We start from the raw sequence: 23,363 nt of genomic DNA, 5'->3' as shown, positions 1-23,363 counted from the left end.
GAAAGTGGAAGAGCATACTGTCTCCACCATTCACGTTCCAGCTGAGATGAATGGTAAAATGGTGACCATGTTGGATGTTTTGGGGCTCCACATACAATACACTGGCATTGCACTATTTATTGAACCATAGAAACATGGCATGGTTGTCAAGGAAGAAGGAGATGACCAAAAAGAAGATTACATGGTAATATTCAATCACCCCATTCATAGACGACACCAGCACTTTTCAACGACAAAAAGTCTATGCGCTTCACTTTCTTGCCACGGGTTAAATTGAAATGATAAATATTGATGACCATTATTGTAAAACCCAATACAGGCTGTGTACCTCCATAACACCTGGAACCTTTTTAAGAGCTCATATACATTTATGATTGGCTATTACATCTGCAAACTTGAGAGTCTGTGCACTGGCGATTAAAATTCCAAACCACAGCAAAACCAAAAATCTATCCTACTGGTCACTATGGGTGTTGTTTTGACAAATTATTGACGAATATCAAGTGTTGAAAATGTCTTGCGTGCATTAATAACCTGTTTGCAACAGTTTTTGGTGTCACCTGAAAAATGACTATTTTGGAGGTTGACATCTTGAAAAACTAGAATACAACAATTTACAATCAATCAATGGTTGATCTGTCTTTCATGAGATAGTGTTATCAAGAAATTTACAGCAGATTCTAACTAAATGCATGGAGAGTCATTCAAATGTCCCCAAAATGGACACATACACGAAAAGTAAGGTAAGGTATACGTTACGGTAATACATTTTTATAAGAAATTGCTGTTGGCTGTGGTTGATTGTCTTCTATTGGCTTTGGGTACGTGGAACACTTTGGCCGATCGATATATTCCCATGTAGCTGGACTGCTCATAAAATCAGACCAAACGGGGCAGTTCAGCAAATACCCAGAGGCCTTAGTATTTCTGGCTGTTGACTTTAACAGCTGCAGACTGTTACTGTTGTGATTTCAAAAGTGCAAAAGGAGTAGGATATGGCATTTGACAAATGAATGGAAAAATGCATATCAAAGGGACTGTTTTGGGGATAATTAAATTCAAGTAGGCTGGTTGAGTTAATGTGAAATTCCACAATGTGTAATGGTGAGGATTTATCTTCTTCCACTTCATCCCTAACGAAAGAAGTCTGGGAAAGCAATGTGAGGTGAAAAAAGCAATATTTCGTAGCTCCCCAAAGAATCACAAAACAATTTTAGTGGTGCATCTGGCTCGAAGGGCGGTGTGCCTCGGTGAGAGTTCCCATTACAGTTGGAGCATGTCCTCAAGAGACACCACCATGATTTAGTTGCCCCAACGACTCTTAAGGTAGAAAACAAGCGGGCCATGTGAACCGTGTTCTTGAAAATCATGACAAATGAGATGAACCTGTGGCGAAATCCCATTTAAGCTTCACAGGGAATCATTATGTCTTCACCTAAATCACACTGTTGCAGAGTAAAACCATTACAGATGTGAATTTTTTTAACACTTCCGGTTCAAACCTGTACACAGTGACTACTAAAGCCAAATTGATAGCTCGGTGTTGTCATACAGAAATTACTGCTCTTGGCTTGCGCAAAAACCTGAATGTCTTTTTTAGTGAGGCACAATGCAAGCTTTTAAAATACTGCCCTTCAGAGGGCTGTGCTCACTCTATACTTTTTCTTTTACACTGACTTAGTACCTGGGGAATTCAGATAAATCCACTTACGAAAACAAATGTTCCCCATTGAATCCAAATTTTAACATCAGTCTTCCTTTGCGTTTGCTGGCTCCTGGTGGTTACAAGCAACAGGTTTTAGTATGTGCATTAAGTAATCTGTCAGGAGTACAGAAAGTGGGAAAATTAAAAGCAGATTGTATATATATATATATATATATATATATATATATATATATATATATATATATATATATATATATATATATATATATATATATATATATATATATATATATATATGAGAATATGATTACCTATGTACGTATGTATGCATGTATTCATTCATGGAATAAGTACACTCAATAGGTTTAATGCAAAGAGTCATGGTGCAAGGAAACTGAGAAGTACGGCAACATGGAAAGAGTCTAGAAAAAAGAAAAAATGAGTTGGTAGGTAGGCAAAAGGAATCATAAGGTCGAGGCTATGATGAAACAAGCAGCTTTGTAATCCTTGAAGCAAAATAAGGAAATATGAAAACACGAGAGCGAGAGAGAGAGAGACAGAGAGAGACAGAGAGACAGAGAATTTATGAGGTTTACAAGAACTACTTGGATAATTCCGCTTTTAAAACTAACCCTAACCAGCACCCCTAATGGTATTTTATGTACAGCGATAGTATTTATTTTATGCCATTACAATACCGCATAAAATTCAAAGTTAATATAGGATGTTGTAACTGTATATTTATGGACCATGCCTAAAAGTTGTTGCCAGTTCAAAAGCAAAATATCTATATAATTTAAAAAAGACTCAAGTGAAAGCATCAATAAAAAAATGACAACACATTTTATTTGTAAGAGAAGGGGAAAACAGCCCATCAGTTGAAAGCATTTTTTTGAGTGGATATCAAATGTATGACCGTATTTTTCTGACTAAAAGTCGCTCCGGAGTATAAGTCACACCAGCCATAAAATGCCCAATAAAGTGAACAAAACATACATAAGTCGCACCGGAGTATAAGTCGCACTTTTGAGGCAAATGTATTTGTCAAAATCCAACACCAAGAACAGACATGAACCAGCAACAACAGGCTAAACGATACAGTATGCTAACGTGACATATACACAAATGAGGAGCTGAGAACGGGCCTGACGTAACATTCAGTTATTCAAATAACTATTACATAAATAACACGTTTATCAAACTATCTGTGTCACTCCAATTCATTAAATCCATCGATCGTCCTTTATGTAAACAATGCCGCGTATGTGCCGCGCCGCTGACGTTGGACTCGTTGCAAGTTGCATTTCTAATTATTCCACAGACCCTTATAACGATATATAAAGTATATATCTAATAACTATCATATAACAACAATATTATCAAACCATCTGTGTCACTTCAAATCATTAAATCCATTGATCAAATTCCTCGATCTTTATGTCAACAACGCCGCACGTGCGGCGCACAGATCTAGTATATAACTATATTGTAGCGTTAACAAAGTACCAGGAAAGACGTGGGTTTGGTAAACGGCGCTTTATTTAACAAAACAAGAGTTCAACGAGCCAACAACTACTTATCTGTAATGATAAAAACATATACAAGTTGCTACACGAAAAAAAAATATCAAATAACTATAACATAAATAACACGTTTTTCAAACCATGTCACTCCAAATCATTAAATCCTACAAACGTGGGGCCCTTCGTCATCTTCGTCATCCCGTGATCGAATCCTTTGTCCTTTATGTAAGCAACCACTGCGCCATGAGGCTGACGTCACTTTCAGTTCAAATTACAGTAATCTGCTGCCACACTCGGTTCGTTTATCGCAGTTTCACTACATCGCGGATTTATGAATTTTGAAAATTTGTGAAAAAATTCACATAAAAGTCGCTCCTGAGTACAAGTCGCCCTCCCCACCCAAACTATGAAAAAAAAAAACGCGACTTATAGTCGGAAAATACGGTAATAGAAAGGGTTGAAACCATTCATTGCCTATTGTACAAACTAATTGCACAGGCTTAATACTTGGTTATGTACACATAGAGTGCACTTGCCAAATCAAGTGCATTCAAGCATGCCATCATTGCAAACTGCCAAACACACAAGCACTCACAAGCACGCACACACACATTAGATGCGAGGTACGAATATGGATGCACACATAACTGGGCACCATGTTTCAACCAGGAAAATTGTCTTTTCTCCTGTGTTTATTACTGTCAGACTGGATCTATCAACGGGTGCAGAAACACACATTCTCATTCGGCATACGTGAAGGTAAGATTTGTGAGGAGCTTCCACAACAATGACAAAAATTCAAAATCCAATGAAAAATTTTCCATATTGATAGTACTTTAGAGTGAGCAACAGCTAAGCATTCAGATGGCAATGTAGTGAAACTGAAAGGAAAATATGTGGAGTTGCACACACGTCATAGACAATGATTCATGACATCCACATGTAAAAAAAAAAGCAATGCTGGTTGGCAGGCATCTGTGAATCCCACCTGGAATGACAAATTAGTTATTTTCAATTCTTAACACACAATGAAAATACTGCACAAAATCTGGTGTTCATATGCTGCTATAACAATGTTTGAAAACCAGTCAGCAAAGTATAATGCTTTTGAGTCACGTAGATATAACACATGATTTTGAACTGACAGTAATATGACTATTTCTGAAATATTCTAGTCATGTAGTGACCCTTGACCATTTAACTACCATCAGATGAGAATATCGTCTCCTGGTCATGTGTTGTTTCAATTTCTGTGTCAAGTGGGAGCAAACCCGATCAATGAATTGAAAAGAAAGTGTTTTCAAAGCAAGATCTAGTAAGGTTAGAGTGAAGGTTAGCATTGTGTTATTCCAGTTGCAATAGACAACAATAACCAGTGTCAGACCCACGAACTGCAGAGCGTACACAAATTTGTCCGCTAGCTGTAGGCAAGTGGATCTGCCAGTGGTGCAAATGGAGCTATTGATGCTGTACAAAAATGGTAAATCTTCACTTTCCAATCCATCCATCAGCTGTGTGTTCCATTAGGGCGGGAAGTCAAAGTTGGCGACCGCAACCTAGTGCAAACATGAGCAAAAGCAATGAATAAATTCAAGCGGTGCTTGCTGTGAATTACACAGCAGTTTAGTTTGTAAGTCTGACATGTAGCATTACAATGCGGTAACCATCCAGACATATAACAGATACACTTAAAAGTCTGATTTATTGGATTACAGTATTTGGGAAAACCATCTATTATCTATTTTCTCCATTAGGGTCTGGGATAACGGGAACCTTTCAAGATTACTTTATACATATATTCGATTGGAAGGAATTGATAGAAGCCTTTTGCTGTAGCAAGCAATGACTATTCTGCAAATAGGCCTGGCAGTTAAAAAATATCAAACATAATCTGAGTGCCCACCAATTCAGTACTGTGCAGAAACTCAGTAACTACCATATGTAAACTCTGACAAAAGATGGCCATGATATCCGAGTGTCAAATTAATACATGGGCTTTCTAATCCCGCACGAGTCACAATTTTGTTCGGTGTAAATGAATTGGCACATAACCAATTAATTATTTCTTTAAAACTCTGAAAATTAGGTGGGAATAAATGTTAATTAAACATGTCTTAAAGGAATTGAGCCCAAATGGAGTGCAATACTTGACTGCATATAGTAGTGGACTCATTAATTCAGTCTGAGCTAGTTTAAAAAAAAAAAAAGATCCAAATAAAATGAGATCAGTTCAAGCGTACGGCACATTGAGGTAGATGTTCTGTCGCGCAAATCCACTGGCCAGCGTTCAAGTGTGTATAATGAGAGTAAGGAGAGTGGCATAGAAATAGCAATTTATAAAATAGCAAGTCATTGCAATTCTTCAACAATTTAACACACTTTTGCAAAATGTATAATTGAGTGTACTACAGCTAGCATAAAAGTGAGCACCATGGCTACCTATACTCACAACAACACAACTAGTGAGACCGGAATAGTTTTACAACTCTTGAGTATGATATTTTGCCAGATGTTTGAGCATAAACATCTGCATTGGTAGGATAGTAATAAGATGTTTGGAACCCAAATTAAATAAACACTTGGAAGGATTATTGAATAAATGACAAGCCAGCCACCACAGATTTAATGGAGTCAAGTCATCAATCACAGGGATTAGCCAGAGAAAAACATCCACAATACTCATCTCCTCTAATCCTCAAATTCCCCCAATCTGTCTATCCTTCTCGGTTCCTCTCATTAAATTGAATTAATGTGATGGAACACCTGCACTGACATCCACAACACACCAGCGGGACAATGTGATTGAATTCAAATTGAGTCACGAATAAGAGATTTTTTTTTCCTTTCTTCACATCAAAGAAAAGCATGTCACAAGGCGTTAGGGTATTTTTTTTAAAAAAAATTAATATTGCAAATATTTACTAAGAAGGAATATGCTTGTGACAAATCTTCCAAAAATATATTTGTTATATGATTAAGTCTATTAACATTTTACCGTTTATTTCTTGATAAATTATCTTGTACAATCAACAACAAGAGTCTAAATTGCAACTTTCAAAATGGAATGAGCAACTCTGTTATTGCGGTGACATTTAGTTTCGTAGGCTATAAACATAATTTTGGATTTGAATGAAAACACCACATCTTTTACGCCTTCATCATTCTCTTTGTGCAGATCCAAGTTGGTGTCACAATGCTAATGCTTACCTTGCGGACAAATCTATTACTCCCCCGCCCCTCCCGGTCTGAAATTTTGAGTCCCATAAATACAATTTGTTTTACCCACAAAAAAAAATGGTAGCCTATCATTAATATCTGAATTCTCTCACCGGAAAAAAAACAAAAAAAACAGCATCCTCATAACAGAATAAAATGGTGGCACATGAAGTGGTAAAAGTTCAGGGAAGTGAGAAAAGCCAATTTTTGTTTGTTCAAAGAGAGAGAGTAAAATATTCTCATTTGCTGACGGGGCAATAAATTAATCTACCCCCAACTTGTTATAGTACAGTAGCTCATTAATCAAAGTGGCCTCCTATTGCGTCCCTCTATTGAACGGCATGTCCCTCAGCAACTGTGATTTACAGGGCCACCTCCAGATGCCAAAACTATTTTAATGCTGGCTGTGAGTAGTTGAGGGAAAAAGAAGAACATAGCCAACATAGAGACACGTGGATCTCAGTCTGTTTCATGGCCCGTTGTATAGTTGCATTACATCAGCATCTGGTTCATAATGTGTAACTTGGAAAAGTCTTAACGTGAAGATCCTATTCATATTTTAGAAACAATTCCACTGGTGGTTTTTCATTTTGCTCGATTTGAGAGATGCTATGGAAGGCTTTGAGACGAGAATATTCTCATCCTCCATCTTTGAGTAAGGTATAGTACTGAATAAAATATACCCAGTGAGATTGTTTAGAGTTTACTTCCGAATTTAGCGTGGCAGCCCAATTAACTAGAACGTTACCAGAGATTGTTAAATCTGATAACATTGTGGTGGTGATCGATTCTAAAGCACTTTATTACTCATTGAATGTACTGTTAACTCAATGAGTTGTGTTTATCCTATACTCAGGTTCCCTGAAGGGAGATGTGATCATTACGCTATCATTAACATGATTCCCAAGACACTTTTCCAATGGCTTCAATAGGAACTTTGAATAGAAAGAACATCAACACTTCCGGAAGCAAATGAGCAGTTTTAGTGGTGAATGGTTGTGAGAAATGGAAACAGATAACAAAGGCCGATCCAAGTTTCATTAGCATTCACAAGATTCATTCACAAGGACCATCAATCCAAGATTTTGAATTACGATGACAAACAGTATTACTCTGACTTGATAGGTACATAGAGCTGATTAACTTGCTAATATGGTATAACTTTACAAACCCATTTCACAATTTCAACCTTTCACATCCACCAAATATAGTCATTACCTTTTGTCTGCTTTTTGATACTCTTTCCAGTTAAACAAAATTCAACATATAAAACTCACTTTCCACATTGCTGACTATGATCAGCAGGTAAGGATTTCTGCATACATTACAAACATAACCAAATAGCCCAACTAGATTAATTAATTAATTAATTAATTACATCGTTAATTTTAATAATTAAATTCACACTTAGGGCGGCTCGGTGGTGCACTGGGCAGCACGTCCGCCTCACAGTTACAAAACAAGCTTGGTAGGGTGATTGAAGACTCAAAATTGTCCCTAGGTATGAGTGCGAGTGCGGATGGTTGTCTCTGTGTGCCCTGCGATTGGCTGGTGTTCCCCGCCTACTGCCCGATGACGGCTGGGATAGGCTCCAGCACGCCCGCGAACCCCATGGAGACAAAGCGGTTCGGAAGATGGATGGATGGATGAAATTCACACTTAGTGTTGTGGCCATGTTTTGTCAAAACAAAATAAAGTAATGTATATGTTTGATGGACTGAAACATCTGGCAGCAGCTGGGAATGCAGCTATTTTTTTTAATATGGTGCTTGTGTTCATAAGGGGTGTCAGTGAGCAGGAGCCAATCCCTGCTGACTTTGAGTGAGAGGGGAACCTTAAACTAGTTGGCCATCAATCACTGGGCATCGAATAAACAAACAACAAATTATTATTGTTTACGATGTGGAGTTGTCAATGAACCTATTGACCATTTTTTCAGAATATGAGAGGAGGTAGTCCAATCAGTTATATAGAGTGAGCTAACTAATAAAGGGTGTGTGTGTGTGTGTGTGTGTGTGTGTGTGTGTGTGTGTGTGTGTGTGTGTATATATATATATATATATATATATATATATATATATATATATATATATATATATATATATATATATATATATATATATATATTAATATATATATATATATATATTGAAAGCATCTGTGCTACTGCTCTCATTTGTAATAAAATATTGCCACACGCTTGAGGTTGCCTTCTCCATAGACATAAAGCTACTGACTACCATAAAGTGACTACCATATAGAGATTTTCTGTGCATGCAAACGAATATAAATGTACAATATTCAATAAATAATAACTCAAGTAGTTGGTGTGAAGTGTATACTATGTCTGCTATTTGAAAATGGATAAAAGGAAGCCTTTGGGAGCCATTTTAAATGCGCTTGGAGAAGCTACTAAAATGTAACGATGCGAATATATTTATTTTACAGGTTGTCAGTGGTGATGGTCATGTATGTGGCTTCAGGGAGATACGAGACAATCGTTGGTCACCTCACTGTGTGCTATCCTACGCTGTGTTCTCACAAACTTCTCTCACTACAAATTATCACCCAGGGACACTTTCAAGCAGAAACACAACTTCACAGTATATAGAACTGAAACGACTCTGCTATCAATCACAGACAGAACTCAGCTGACCCTGCCAAAATTTTGAAGCTGAAAGGGCATTTTTTGATATGTAAGCTTTTCATTCCTTCAGATCTAAGTAAATGCAAAATGAGCTAGTGTTTTTTTTTTTTCCATGGACCGAAACTGTTTAGCACGACTCCGAATCAGTTCTGTACAAATACACACTGGGTTCTTTGGACAGTGTGAATTAAAACTTGTCGTCGGCAAACTGCGGGAAAAAAACTATTTTCTCAACGGACAATTGGCTCAGCAATTTGCTAAATGAAACCGTACATGGGTCGTCATAGCTTAATGAAAAGGAATGTTTGATTTAATTGCAGGGTGATGAACAACCATCTTTTGTGACAGAAAAAGATCTGGAGGATAGCTTTTCTTTTCATACATAAGGAATATGTATTATACTATGGAACCTCTTTAGTTGAACAGGTTCAACCAAAGCTGAAAAATATGCTTCCCCAAGCGAGACTTCAAATCTCTGTGTCTAAGGATTAAATACATACACAATTAAAGCTGTTCTAATTATTGCTTGGATTTTTATTGACTCTCATTTTAAAAGGCACCACAGAAGTGTTAGGGTTTATAAACTATCTTGATCGTATGATTATGTTGGAATGTAGACTAGAAGGGTGCTAGCGATGACAACGATGCATATTATAATGCAATCATGAGCTGTGCATTTGCTAAGTGAGCTCTCCGTGGGCAATTATACGACTTAATCCACTTCTTACGAACAGGTTTATCGCACACCATCAATACTACACAAAAGGACAATTTAACAGTACACAACTGTGCCACATCATTTAGAAAAGTTCAGAAGGGAACCCAACCGCCCAACAAAAAGGGGAATAAAATAATATATGCCATATCAGAGATACTTATATTTAAAATATATTGATATTTAAAGATTGCTACACCTGTGTTTTTCAACCTGAACTTGACAGGAATAACTTTTATTTAGAAGGGAAATATTGCAAGGACAAAAACACAAATATGTGCAAGAGAGAGGCGACAGCATCATTTTGTATTCCCCTAAAAACTTGAGCTACATTGTTTATCAGAGCAAAAGACAATTCACAAGGACTCACAGCTGTGAAGTGCAGCCTCTGCATGATTTCCACATTAACATTGCACCATTTACTATACTTGCTGTCAGATGGAGAACAGCATGGGGTAGCCCTTTTTTTCTCGGCTCTTGCATGCTGTATCACATCCATAATCTCAGGAAATAACACAAACTACACATTTGCTTTAGAAAAATGGACTGATTCAATCTGCAAAAATATATATTTTGTCATAATGTCATCCCGTTTGATATTTGAAGCAAATGCGAACCTCTCCTAAATATTTAACAGATACTCAAAAACAGATACATTTTCTTTGCTATTTTAACACTATAGGAAAAAAGAAATCACAGAAAGATGCGCTAGTTAGTCTCCTCTAAAACAGCAGGGACAACCAAAGCATGCACATAGATTGAGGTCATAAATAAATCTGTTCATCATCTGCCAAAAATGTCATCACAATTTGCTCACTGCATTTTCTGATAAACAATCAAGGAAACATAGAGGACCCCGGCAGGGACAAGTAGGGACAATACACATTGTAAAAACAACAACTACAAAAAACTAAGAAAGATTACAAAGAAACAGAAAGTAAGGCAAAAGGTTGTATCAATTTATACAGTATCCTCACGAGCTATTGCCCCTGGGACAATGTTTATGAACCTTATAAAATGCCATCTTCCTCTAACTGTTGTTAAGGAATATAAAGGAGTTAGTTAATTAAGTTGATTAGGGAGTAACAGTGTTCACTTTCTTAATCCCACATGAACCCATTTTGGAAATAAGACAATGATAAAGGACATTTGTAAGATTTAACAAGCTAACTTGCATTTTTTTTTTTTTTAATATCCGTCAACTATGCATACTAACTCTGTTTAACATGCACCTCTGTGTCCTAGATTGGGAATTCTGAGAAGGTATCACTGCAGTAACCTCCGCAGGGCAGCCAGATCTTGTCAAAGGACGCCTCTAGCCTCCCGCTGTGTTTCTGTCTTATCTCACCATAGCACTCTGATGTTCGTCTTCATGTTTCTTGTACTCAGTAAGGCAGAAAATTAACTCCGGTGGCAACAACGCATCAGCTGAGGCCAATACATTTATCTGTGTGACTCCATCGCTCATATTTCTCGCGTACTTACAGAAACACTAAACAATCATAGTGGGATACAAATTTGAGATTTCTCAAGGACCTATCCTCAACCATTGCTGATAAATTCACCTATTTACGTTTTTTGAGCATTTTATGCTGTACATTTCGTACACAAGGCAACCCAATGTGGGATATTCCACTACATGATGACATCCCAGTGCATGACATACAGACTGTCATTAAAAAAAGATGTTTGCATGTATCCTAAAGTTACAGGGAAGACACATAAACAACTACTATTACATTAAGATAAAATATCTGTGCAAGTCAAATTTTATAGTAAATGTGGCGCTCAGCCAGCATGAAACACACACACATGCACACACATGCACACACATGCACACACATGCACACACATGCACACACACACACACACACACACACACACACACACACACACACACACACACACACACACACACACACACACACACACACACACACACACAACTGCAATAATAGCAACCAAACACTTCATTCGTATATCACTTGTCCCTGCCACCATTAGCTGCTTCCCTCCTCCTGCAGCACACACACCAGTGCTACCGTGCTAGTGACTGCTCTGAAAAAATGTGGGTGAATAGGATTTGTAGAAGCAGAAGGATACTGGCACCATCTGAAAACCAAATGCTGTATCTGACACTAATGGGCCCAAAGAAGGACAGTCCCCATATGGGTTATATACCAGACAAGCAGCTACGAGGGAACAGATTTGGAGGCATATAATGGTGTGTGTGTGTGTGTGTGTGTGTGTGTGTGTGTGTGTGTGTGTGTGTGTGTGTGTGTGTGTGTGTGTGTGTGTGTGTGTGTGTGTGTGTGTGTGTGTGTGTGTGTGTGTGTGTGTGTGTGTGTGTGTGTAAGGCTGGATGAATCTCAGAGGTGTTTGGAGGTTTTCAACTTGAATATCGGAAGCTGATTCTAGTTTGTGACCAAACATTTTAAGATCAGGGGGTAGTACTCATTAATCATCTCATTTTGGAGAGGTGGATAAAGAACTTCTCAGTAAAAGTAGGCCTATTTCTTCACTATTATTTTTTTTCTACATAAAAAAAGCCTGTAAATACTGCTAAAAGTAACAGCTTTATACTATAACAGTTCTATTTAAATAAATATGGCAGAATCACTCTTTTAAATGTATAATACGTATTATAGAAAAGACTCGTTTAAATTTTCATCTACTATATACCATATTGCTGTAATTTTGCTTGCAGGTGGATTGGAAACTGACAATATTTATGAACAAGTCTACTTCCATCATTTACTATCTACATTGTTTGACCTTTTAGCACATTCAACCCCATCTGCCTTCTAGAAAAACAGAAGACCATTTGAAAAAAAATATTGCATGTCCATCAAAGTTGCATGATAAGCATTTCATAAAACCACATCGTAAAAAAATAGCAGTTATTAGCCCCATTTACCACCACGAACATAAATCTATCTTTTCACAAGCATCACTTCGACTCTGAGTAGTAATGAATTCCTACAGTATGATGAACTGAGATTTAAAAGCTGCAGTTCTGAGCTTTTAACACGAGTAGAGCTGTAGTTTAACAAGGGGCAGGGCATGCCCTTGGCGTATAATAGACAAACAACCATTCACATTCACAATCTCTTCTTTAATGAACTTCTTATTTGTGTTTTGGGAATGTGGGAGGAAGACAGAGTAGCCGGAAAAGAAACACACAGGTAGTATGAGTTTTTTTCAATGCACACCACTGATATCATGAACATGAATTCCAAATTTGTAAAGAAAGCAATAAATTGTCCCGGCACAATCAAACTGGCCAATCAGAGACTGTCTGTCCTTGACTGGATTATTGAAATTTGGTTAGCAACATGAAATAAAAAGACAGAATTGACATCAGTTGAGACAAAACGTATTTTCAAAGCGGGCTACTGCAGCACTGGGCATTGTCGTTGTCACAGGGTTTGTCGGAGAAGTTATATACCGAATTTCCGGACTATAAGGCGCACCGGACTATAAGGCGCACCATTAATGCATCATGTCAGATTTTTATTCCAAATCAAATCATTCTCTATTTTATCTTTTTTATTTCAACTTCAGACGCAACAAATTACTTTATAATCACAAAATAATGATCCATAGTCTTTTTGATTCATGATTCATAGTCTTCAGCGGGCCACTTATGATTGATTTCATGACACAATGTCGCGGGCCAGTTTAAATTTAGGAATTTGGTCCATATATAAGGCGCACCGGAATAGGCGCACTGTCGGCTTTTGAGAAAATTTTAGGTTTTTAGGTGCGCCTTATAGTCCGGAAAATATGGTACTTATATTTTTAAGTATTGTACATTCCGCAAAAATACAACATCAAATCTGCAGCATTTCACATTTGGCAATTCTGACACAAGTCATTCTACCAATGTGGCAGCCTTGGCTAATGTCAGTTTGTATACATTCAAATCTTGCTTACAGCTTGAAAAGTGCAGAGTGCAACTTTAAGCGGACTAGTTCTGAGGATCACTGTTCTAGCGTTTTCTGCTGCGGGAAATATTAGGCACGAGGTATGTCAGGAACATGTTATGTATAAAAATGAGACCTAAATATTGCTTTGCTTCAATCTCTAGTAGCTGCTAAGTCATAATAAATGTTTCAATCATAAAATACAACTCGTCATTGAGTGACGTTCCAAAAACATTTTTCTGGTGGTTGCTGAGCCCCAATCTTTCATCTACAAACAATGCAGAATTTGGATTTTTGTATTTTGCATGTGGCTTCAAATAAAGGGGAAAAGAAGAAGAATATATCAGTGAGCTGATTTTAAAGCAGCAGGAGGAAGCTTATAGCTCAGCAGCAGACTTTTCATTCAACAGGCAAGAGAACCTGAAGAATAATGCAACAGCAGTAAAGTAAAACAAGAGTTTAGAAAAGCTAGAAAAGCACTTGACTTATAAACCTTAGCGGTATATGTTTCTTAACAGCTAATATACAGTCCATGCCAACCCAAACCTTTATGTAACTCTAAGCAGAAATAGATTTAGGGCACCTGTCCAGCATGTTTATATGTTAGATGAGTTAAAAAGTAAATACATGCGCTCACACAAGGCAGCATGTTTTACCGCAGTTCATCAAGTAGTGATGAACTTTGCTTTTCCTGCAACACAAGCGCCCTCACCCCTCCCCAAAGAATCCACACGTTATCTATGAGCAGCAGCTTAAAAAGCTGGAATTGCAGTGAAAGGACATGCTTATAGTGTAGGCGTAGGTGATGCACCTCTCAGCTAAGTGTACTATTGTGAAACAGCCTTTCATTTTACAGTCCAGATATCATTCTTCGCTAAGCATTTATGCTGACACTTTTGTTCTTTTAGTTAAAATTCTGCTCATTTTTCACGATCCTGAAGCTTGGCCCATCTTCAACTGGTAGAGAATATATGGGCTCGGGCAGAGCACGTCCGCCTCACAGTTAGGAGCGTGCGGGTTCAATTACACCTCCGGCCCTCTCTGTGTGGAGTTTGCATGTTCTCCCCCGTGCCCGCGTGGGTTTTCTCCGGACACTCCGGTTTCCTCCGACATCCAAAAAACATGCTTGGTAGGCCGATTGAGCACTCCAAATTGCCCCTAGGTGTGAGTGCTGATGATTGTTCGTCTCTGTTTGTTTCGATTAGATTTGATTAGCCCGCGACCCCAGTGGGGACAGGCAGTATAGAAAATGGATAGATGGATAGATTAGAAGGATAGATAATAGATGGAGTGAGTGAGTGAGTGAGTGAGTGAGTGAGTGAGTGAGTGAGTGAGTGAGTGAGTGAGTGAGTGAGTGAGTGAGTGAGTGAGTGAGTGAGTGAGTGACGGAGGGACGGAGGGACGGAGGGACGGACGGATGGACGGATAGATGGATAGATGGAAAGAGAGAGAGAGAGAGAGAGAGAGAGAGAGAGAGAGAGAGAGAGAGAGAGAGAGAGAGAGAGAGAGAGAGAGAGAGAGAGAGAGAGAGAGAGAGAGAGAGAGAGAGAGAGAGGAAAATCTTTAACACGTCAGTTTCTTTCTCAGTACTCGGTATGGTAACCTTATAAATGTTTGGCAACAGTGATTAATGAAAGCTCATTAAACTTTGCCTCTGACTGACACAATCCACAGCACTATCATGTTGTTGTATGTGTGCCCGATGCGCATGGACTATTACATTTGAAGGTGTCCTTTCCGTGATATCAGCCTCTGTGTGACCATGAGAGCCTTTGCCTGTATTGATGACTGAACCCCTGCGGAGAGGAGGTGACGATGATTTTATGGGCCACAATGCAGCAGCCTAATCCATTCCTCTCTGTGCTGGTGGATCCTAATGGCTCGACACAAGACGGTTAGTGTGGAGTCAATGTTGTGCCCTAGTGCAGATATTGACTCCATCGACTCACTGTGACCCGCAAGCCTGGCCTACTTCTCTTGGGTGCCTTTTGATACATGGCACACAACTCAGAAAGCAAGATTACAAAACAAAACATGTACCTGGCTCTTGACCAAAACATGATCAGTATTCAACGTGATGACTGATTTATTGAGCTTTTTCTACACATCTAGTCTTTATGTTTGGAGCTCATTACGAGTATTTGCTAATGCTAATGTTGTCTGAGCAGTTTTTGTGGCCTAATGTTGTCTGAGCAGTTTTTGTGGCTTTTCTGCTGTTTCTCTTCATTGGAGTCAATAGCTTAAATAGTGCAGGACTACAAATAGTTCTTGGACAGCATAACAACTTTGTAGGTCATGTCTGTCTGTAAGCTTAGACATAACACAATATTGGCAGAAAATAATGTACTAAGCGTCACTTGTTGCAATGCAGTCATTATGCACAAACCTTGGAAGCCATATTTGCTTAATGTATTGTTATGAGATATACTGTTGTTCATATCTGACATAATATTCATTTATCAACACTTTGTGCACATACGCTCAAGGATAGCATACCTCAGACAATCTGGGGAAATTGAAGTTTGTAGCTTCGGAGCTGTCCAATGTGACTTCTAGTGTTTAGTGACGTGTGTATGTGTGTGTGTGCATGCGTGCGTGTGTGTGTTTCATGCTGGCTGAGCGCCACATTTACTGTAAAATTTGACTTGCACAGATATTTTCTCTTAATGTAATAGTAGTTGTTTATGTGTCTTCCCTGTAACTTTAGGATACATGCAAACATCTTTTTTTTTAATGTATGCATTGGATCCCAATCTGACAGTCTAGATGTCATCATGCACTGGGATGTCATCATGCAGTGGAATATCTTAAACGAAACCCAATTTGGGTTGCCTTGTGTACGAAATGTACAGCATAAAATGCTCAAAAAACGTAAACGGGTGAGTTTATCTTTGGTGACTAAAACATGACAAGACTTGAGTTTTTGTTGACAAGATGAAACTGGACAAAAATGTTACTTGATGATCAGACTTTCAAAATACATTACTTTTTGTTTTTAATTCTATTCAACGGTCAAGTATCGGATTCCAATGTTTTCAAAACTTACTCAAACCATCTCTCATTGGGGCTAGAAATCAGATAAGATTTACCATGCCCTGTAGTGTAGAAGCAGCCAAAATGTAGTTCAATATTGAGTGACATAAACATACATGTGGAGTGCAGCTAGCTACACTCAAGGGTAGTCAGTTCTACGACACTCAAGGGGAGTTAGTTGATTTAAAACAATTTAGCCACGTTATACTGTTTTGCCACATAGGCTAAGAATCTTCATGACCCAATGCCAACCCTGTGCACTGTATGTTTATGTAATGTATGTGTGCAGAAAGGGCCAGTCAAGTAGAGGCACAGAACAAGATTTGGGAGATGTAAAACTCTCTGTGGTGCATCTGTCAGAACGAGTTAAGTGCTCTTATTTTTTTATTACCTTCATACTCTGTGGCCAATGTCTTCAGCTCCTCTAGAATTATTGCACTGCGTCCAGACTGCATGTTCTCAAAGATGCCAAATTCACAATACACAGTGCCGCAAAAGAGCAGATAGCCCGACAACTGTCGTTTCTGTCCATTCTGGTTGAACCTCTTGTGGGTATGAGTCGCAGCGTTTTTAAAGTGACTGGATATTACACTCATCAATGGTTTCAATAGATCAAGGCTTGATATTTTTCTTCAACCTTCGTCATCTTCCATTAGAGCCTGTGACAGGACAGAACCTTTATTCAGCTGCTGTTTTCTGCTTGAGTGAGACCAAAGACTACATGGGAGAAAATGCTCTCAAAGAGGGAGGCTGTTTTCATATTTATCTCTAAAATATGATGACATTGATAAAGGCTCAGAATCTGTTCAGCTATGCCCCAATCAAATTCACTAAAATGCCCTTATGACAGCTGCAGCACCAAACTGTCAGTCTAACAGGCAAAACTTTAAGGAACACCTAGCAAAATTGGTTAATAAATATACAGTGTTATGGAGAGATGTACTTTTAAATATTTTTTATAGACAAACTATGATTATATATAGCCATGGCAGAAACTTGGACTCTACGGAATATTTTCCGCTCCTGAGAAAGGCAAACCAGCACGGTCATAGAAAATGCATAGCAAACTGTAACTTTAAGCTTTAACTTTTTAACTTAAGCTTTAAGCCAGTCAAGGTGTGATTTTGTAATTTGAGTGTCTTATATGTGTGTTTCATGTCTTAAATTACATTTGTGGTTGAGACATTTGATACTTGTGTGACAGTTAACCAAAAACAATGAAATGTATAAATTTCATCATTTATTACCCATCCTCATTGACCACTGCTTGAATGCGCTGCGGTTTATTTATATATTTTCATTGACAAGTTTCATAATGGCAATAGCTTTACCAATAGTCAGGTCAAACCTCACCGACAAAATTACCATACGGGTATTAATATCAGTCATTTGCATAGTTCAGTGGTTAGCTTGAATGATGAAAGCTTTTACCAAACCTGGCAGCATATAGAGAGTGAAGCATAACTCTTACAAGAGCAACAATTGCTGAGGTTTGCCAGTGGAGCCTGACACCACATTACTACTACTTGCTGATTGCTTCGACTTGGTGTCTGTTGATGTGGGCACGGGGGATAGAAGGGACAGCTGGATAATACGCGGCAGGAGTATGAAAGGTCAGACTCAATGTCCCCCCCCCCCCTCCCACGCGCACACACATAAATATCTGAAACACCTGTCTGGAGACCTATGACAACACTAGGAGGAAAAGAAAGGTTAGATGAGGGGGACATTTAGTTAGTTTCAGCTCGACAGCTCTTGTTGGCTCTCCTTGACTTTATGCGTGTTGTGTGATATGATTGCAAGTGTCTCTCCGCCATGGGCACATACACAAACCTTGTTATATAATGTAGCGAGGAGGTGCATTGCATGCAAGATAAGGTTGAGAAAAAAATAAAATGGAGTATATTGTGGGGGGGGGGGAACAGATATGCTGGTGGTTATCAAGGCCCTTTTTACAAAATGTCAACAGTTAATTAGCTGGACAAGCTACCGTGCAATGTTGAGCTACTCAAAATGGATGGACTATAAGAAACAGTTTTTGGTCTATGTGCAAACTAAGTATTTTTATAAAAGAAATTCACTCACATTTATAATTTCTATACAGACAACCACACTGTCACGACTTGTTCGCGGTCAGTCCATTGTGTGTGCATTTTGTCATAATTTCTGTCTGTGTGCTCGCCCCTCCCCTCCTGTGTGCCCATGATCAGTGTAACCCTTATCCTCCCTTCCAACTCCCTTTACCTTCAAAAAACCCTGGTCCAAGCTTCATTTAGTCACCCTGCTCCATTCCGATCCTGACACACTCCTAAGCCTGTATGGCCATACAGTGATACATTAATACTTGTATGAATATTTACACGTGCATAGATGTATTTGTAAGATATATGTCAGACATTAAGCGCCATCATTACCCTCTACCCATTGCGATTTGAATCTTCTTTATGCGACCGAAACTTGAGGGAGTAGTAAATATCTCTTGCTTTAAAAAAAAAAGTAATGGACCCTTAGACAAATGTACAACGTACAGAACATCATTAGGTGTAACAAAGGATCCTAAGAATGCAGTAATAGTAAAATGTGTTTTTACAGATGAAGGTTACCTGCAAAAAGTTCTACCTTGATTATTTTAAAACACGTTCTTTGAATATCTGGTCTTCTTATCGTGGCTACAAGGCAGTTAGTTACAAGCCTTGGCTAGATGTGGTTCAGCCACAGCTGAACCACATTTCTGTCTCTTGTCATTAAACTCTGCCAAGTCCGGTGCTGTGCAGGAATGTTGTTTGCTGCATAGATCAGCTAAGATTGTTCGTTTTGCAGAGGAGAGCCCTTCGATGTTCACAGACAGGATCGTCAATGCTGGTCGCGAGGAGGTTCCTCGTTTCCAAGATCAACCCCTGTGTCTATCTCCAGGCACAATGTTGTCTCTGTTCTGTAGCTTTGTGGCTTGTAGCTTGCAGCTTTGGGCGTAGCTTGTAGCGTAGCTTGTAGCTGTGTTGTAGCTTGTAACTTTTGCTTATCTGGTGAGAATGCACAATGTGAAAATATTAAAGGTGTCAAGATCCATCACAGTTGGTTTCCTTGTTTTAATGTCATAGTTTTGGTTCACGCGTCTGTGTGCTCGCCCCTCCCCTCCTGTGCTCTGATCAGTGTAATTGCCGTCAACTGACTCATTAATTGTCTTTAAGTCCTGTCTCCGTGTCACTCCCTGTCAGTTGTGTCTTATGTCCTCGTGTTTCTTCGAGTTGCTTGTCTGTTCTCGTCTTGTTTTGTCTTTCTGTTTAGTTATTCACGTCCCTAGTCGAGCCTCTATCGTCTGTCTTTTGAGTTTCTTCAATAAACCCTAGTCCAAGCTGCATTTGGTCGCCCAGCTCCATTCACTGCACGGCAAAAGGTAGGATGATCCTCCGATGTATCAAACCGGGCCACTGTTCCACAAAATACTGGCAAGGAGGACTTCATGTCAAATTTGTTTGTCTTAAGTATTAGTTGCTGGTATTGGCAGCTTTCATGAGTACTCGATACATTGGAATCAGACTGATACCAATACACATATAGTATGGGTACTCACACATCCCATATATATATTTTTACCGTTCTGTGTGTCTTGTTTGCAGGTTTATAATTCACCATTACATTGATGCTTATTTAGATTTGTGTGAGGAGTTTTACTGTATGGTAGCATTTATTTAGTTGTTTAATCATTTGTTTTACATGCTAACCTAGTTTTACAGTAAAAAACAGCTGTATAATTGCACCCCCACCTCCAAATAAATCCTTAAAGAATGTTTTGCCTCTTATTTGCTATGTTGGAAGCATCAACTCAAGTTTTTTTACTTACGTAAGTGTAAACCTAATGGTTTCAAAGGTACTATAAAGGTAAGATTTAGATTGACAATCCAGTTGACTCCAACAGTCTGCTGCAATCATTTAGAATAAACAATGAATGCACATAAAAATTTTGACTTGATTTTTTCAACCAAGTGATCAAGTTCTTGAAATATTGTGAAAATGGTTGTTCTGTGCAGGTGCGGGGGTGTTGTAAGCCATCAAAAAGCGACAAAGATATGATTGAAACGCTGACACTGTGGCCAAGGCCAACGCCTTAACCACAGTCCAGTGGAGCAAGATATGAGTGTGATCTTTTGTGTGTGTCTCTATTTAGAGCTTGTGGTTTCAGAGCCACTCCAAGTAAGTGGCGCTGCATTAAGGACCAAGACCTCGAGTCCATGCCTCTGTCTTCTTCCCTCCCACTCCCTGATGGGAGACATTAAACACTCTCGTCTGGCTTCTCATGGCCTCGTCAGTGTTATTATGCTACACTTTAGTGCATATTGTGGCGTAGCGTCATGAGCAGTTGATGTTGATTTACACTGGGTATATAAATCAATGGTAGAAGTATGAGGTCCATCCCCATCCTATGTGTGAACTGTATTTCAATGCCTGGTCAGAAATGTCTGCTCCCTTTTACTTAATTCTCACCTTTGCAGATTACAATCTGCAGAATGCTAACACATTGAAAGATGTGACAGATGTCAATTGAATTTTGACAGCGCTTACATGTGGACAGATGGAAAAAAATCAAACTCAACTCCCCCTTGCTCCCCCTCCTACACATTTTTCTCATTTCATTGTTTCCACTTGCTTGCTTCATCACTACAATCTGGCGTTAATACAATCCCTTCTCAAGTTGAAACAAGCCACAGATGAAATTGTCATTTCCTTTCAACCTGGAGTCAACTATCTTTCCACATCTACTATTAATTCTTTACGGAAGCCATTTTGTCCTAAATTCTAATCTCAGCAAAATCAGCAGCTTATCTCTAGCCTGGCGATATCAGATGTGAAATAGTGATTCTAAAATTCCGGGTGCCAACATCAACCAATCAACAAAGAGCTTTGACGAGCGATTGTCTGATATTGGACATGTTAGCGATATTAGCTGCAGGTTCTCCCCCGTATACTGAAGGCCGCATGAGGGCAAATGATGTGATGCCTTCCATACTGTCCTTCACTCTTCAATCCTCCTAAGACCCTGGACTCATCCTGTTCTCACAGGATAATTACCTCTGTGTGGCAGGGCCGGCAGGATCAACCACAAATGCCATCATTTAAAACCCACTGCACCATCCTCATTCGTCATTCCTCACTTAAGTTAAAAATGTTTCAATGATAATAACGACAGAGGTTAACTTAATTCTGTCTTTATAATGGTCGATAATGTTGTAATGGTTCACCCGGGTTTGACTTCAGTTCCAACTAAATGACCGTATGAATGATGATCTGTTCTTAAATTTACCCTGTGATTGATTGCTGTCCTGTCCAGGGCTCAGTCTGCCCTTTGCCCTGAATTTAGTACTGGGATAGACTCTACCTCAACATAACCCTGAAGATGAGACGTAGTGCATAAAAATTGAAAGATGGATGTGTCAACATTTTAACCGGGGGGAAAACAAGGCTAGTCTTGAATAAAAACAAAAGTAGCAGTTAGCCATGAAAAAAATTACATAAACCAAAGAGAGAGTCAACATAATACAGCTCATAACAAGGATAGTCGAGAGGTTAAGGTGTTGTATATCCGGTGGATATAATTCCTTCTGGGTTTGTATCCCACTGCTGGTAACAATCTGTTTGGCAGCCATGAGCTTTCTTATTCTTTCTCTTATAAAGCTCAAGCAAGGAAAGTTTGGCCTTCCACGATTGGGTAGGAAACAAACAAAAACAAAATCCAATCTACACAGATCCCGATAAAAAGATTAAAATGTCTCTTGTTTGTTTGAATGCTCCTGAAGACGCCAATAGTCAAAAGAACATTTTAAGGAAAATATGTCATGAAAGTGACACAAACCTTAGTAAAACTCGTCACAAGCCTTTTTCTAAGAATCACAAATGGAATAGAGGGGTACTATATAGCCTAGCTACTCAGTTAGGGCTGGGCAATAATTCAATATCAATATACATTGCAATAGTCGATATCAATGGAAATTGTGCTCAATATCGATTTAAAAGCACACGAGAGGAAATTTGGAGGCATAACAGGCTTTACGACCGGAAATTTTGAATGGTGTAATTTCTGTATTTAATTTTCGTCTTTAAACAATAATATTTTTTTCCTGATTTGAAAAAGGCACAAAAACAGATGGACCAATATGAAATATCTACATTGTAATTTGCCCAGTATGTTTTACATCTGGGTTCTCTTGACCCCTTGATGGCGCCACAGAGTTAATGAAGCACGATGACACTTCGAACCATGTGGGGGGCAGGGGCACTGGCATTATCATGGCGTTCTGATCTAAACTTTTGTTACCATCAGCAAAGCGGTATAAATATGTTGGAGAATGAGTTCCTCTGCTGCTACAGAATGTCATAGAAAGGATGTTAACGATTACACATGATGGAGTGAGATTCGCTCCAAACGAGAGATATTGCGCTAACCTTAGAGTTATCGTCAGATGATTGACAGCGATGCCATAGGCTTAATTTGTAGTCATTAAAATGCCCCCAAAATTAAAATGTTTTTAATTTATCACGTATGGTGTCTCCTAACTCACCTTGCCATTGCCACCATCTCATAATTAAACCTGTGAAACAAGGAGAGCAACAGACCAGACTATTGGAACAATGAATGTTTAAA

The 23,363-nt window shown here is 38.7% G+C and overlaps 1 protein-coding gene across 4 annotated transcripts in view; it reads right to left on the bottom strand.

The window, feature by feature from the left end:
• The window catches only part of whrna (whirlin a), a 75,562-nt gene that overhangs the window by 44,439 nt on the left and 7,760 nt on the right, over positions 1 to 23,363 (bottom strand). The gene's annotated exons all lie outside the window — the stretch shown is intronic.

Source organism: Syngnathus leptorhynchus, chromosome 12 (assembly GCF_054491065.1).
Source record: "Syngnathus leptorhynchus isolate UIUO chromosome 12, UIUO_Slep, whole genome shotgun sequence".
NCBI lineage: Eukaryota > Metazoa > Chordata > Actinopteri > Syngnathiformes > Syngnathidae > Syngnathus > Syngnathus leptorhynchus.
The sequence above is the reverse complement of the archived record's forward strand: the minus strand, read 5'-3'. Positions and strand labels throughout refer to the sequence as shown.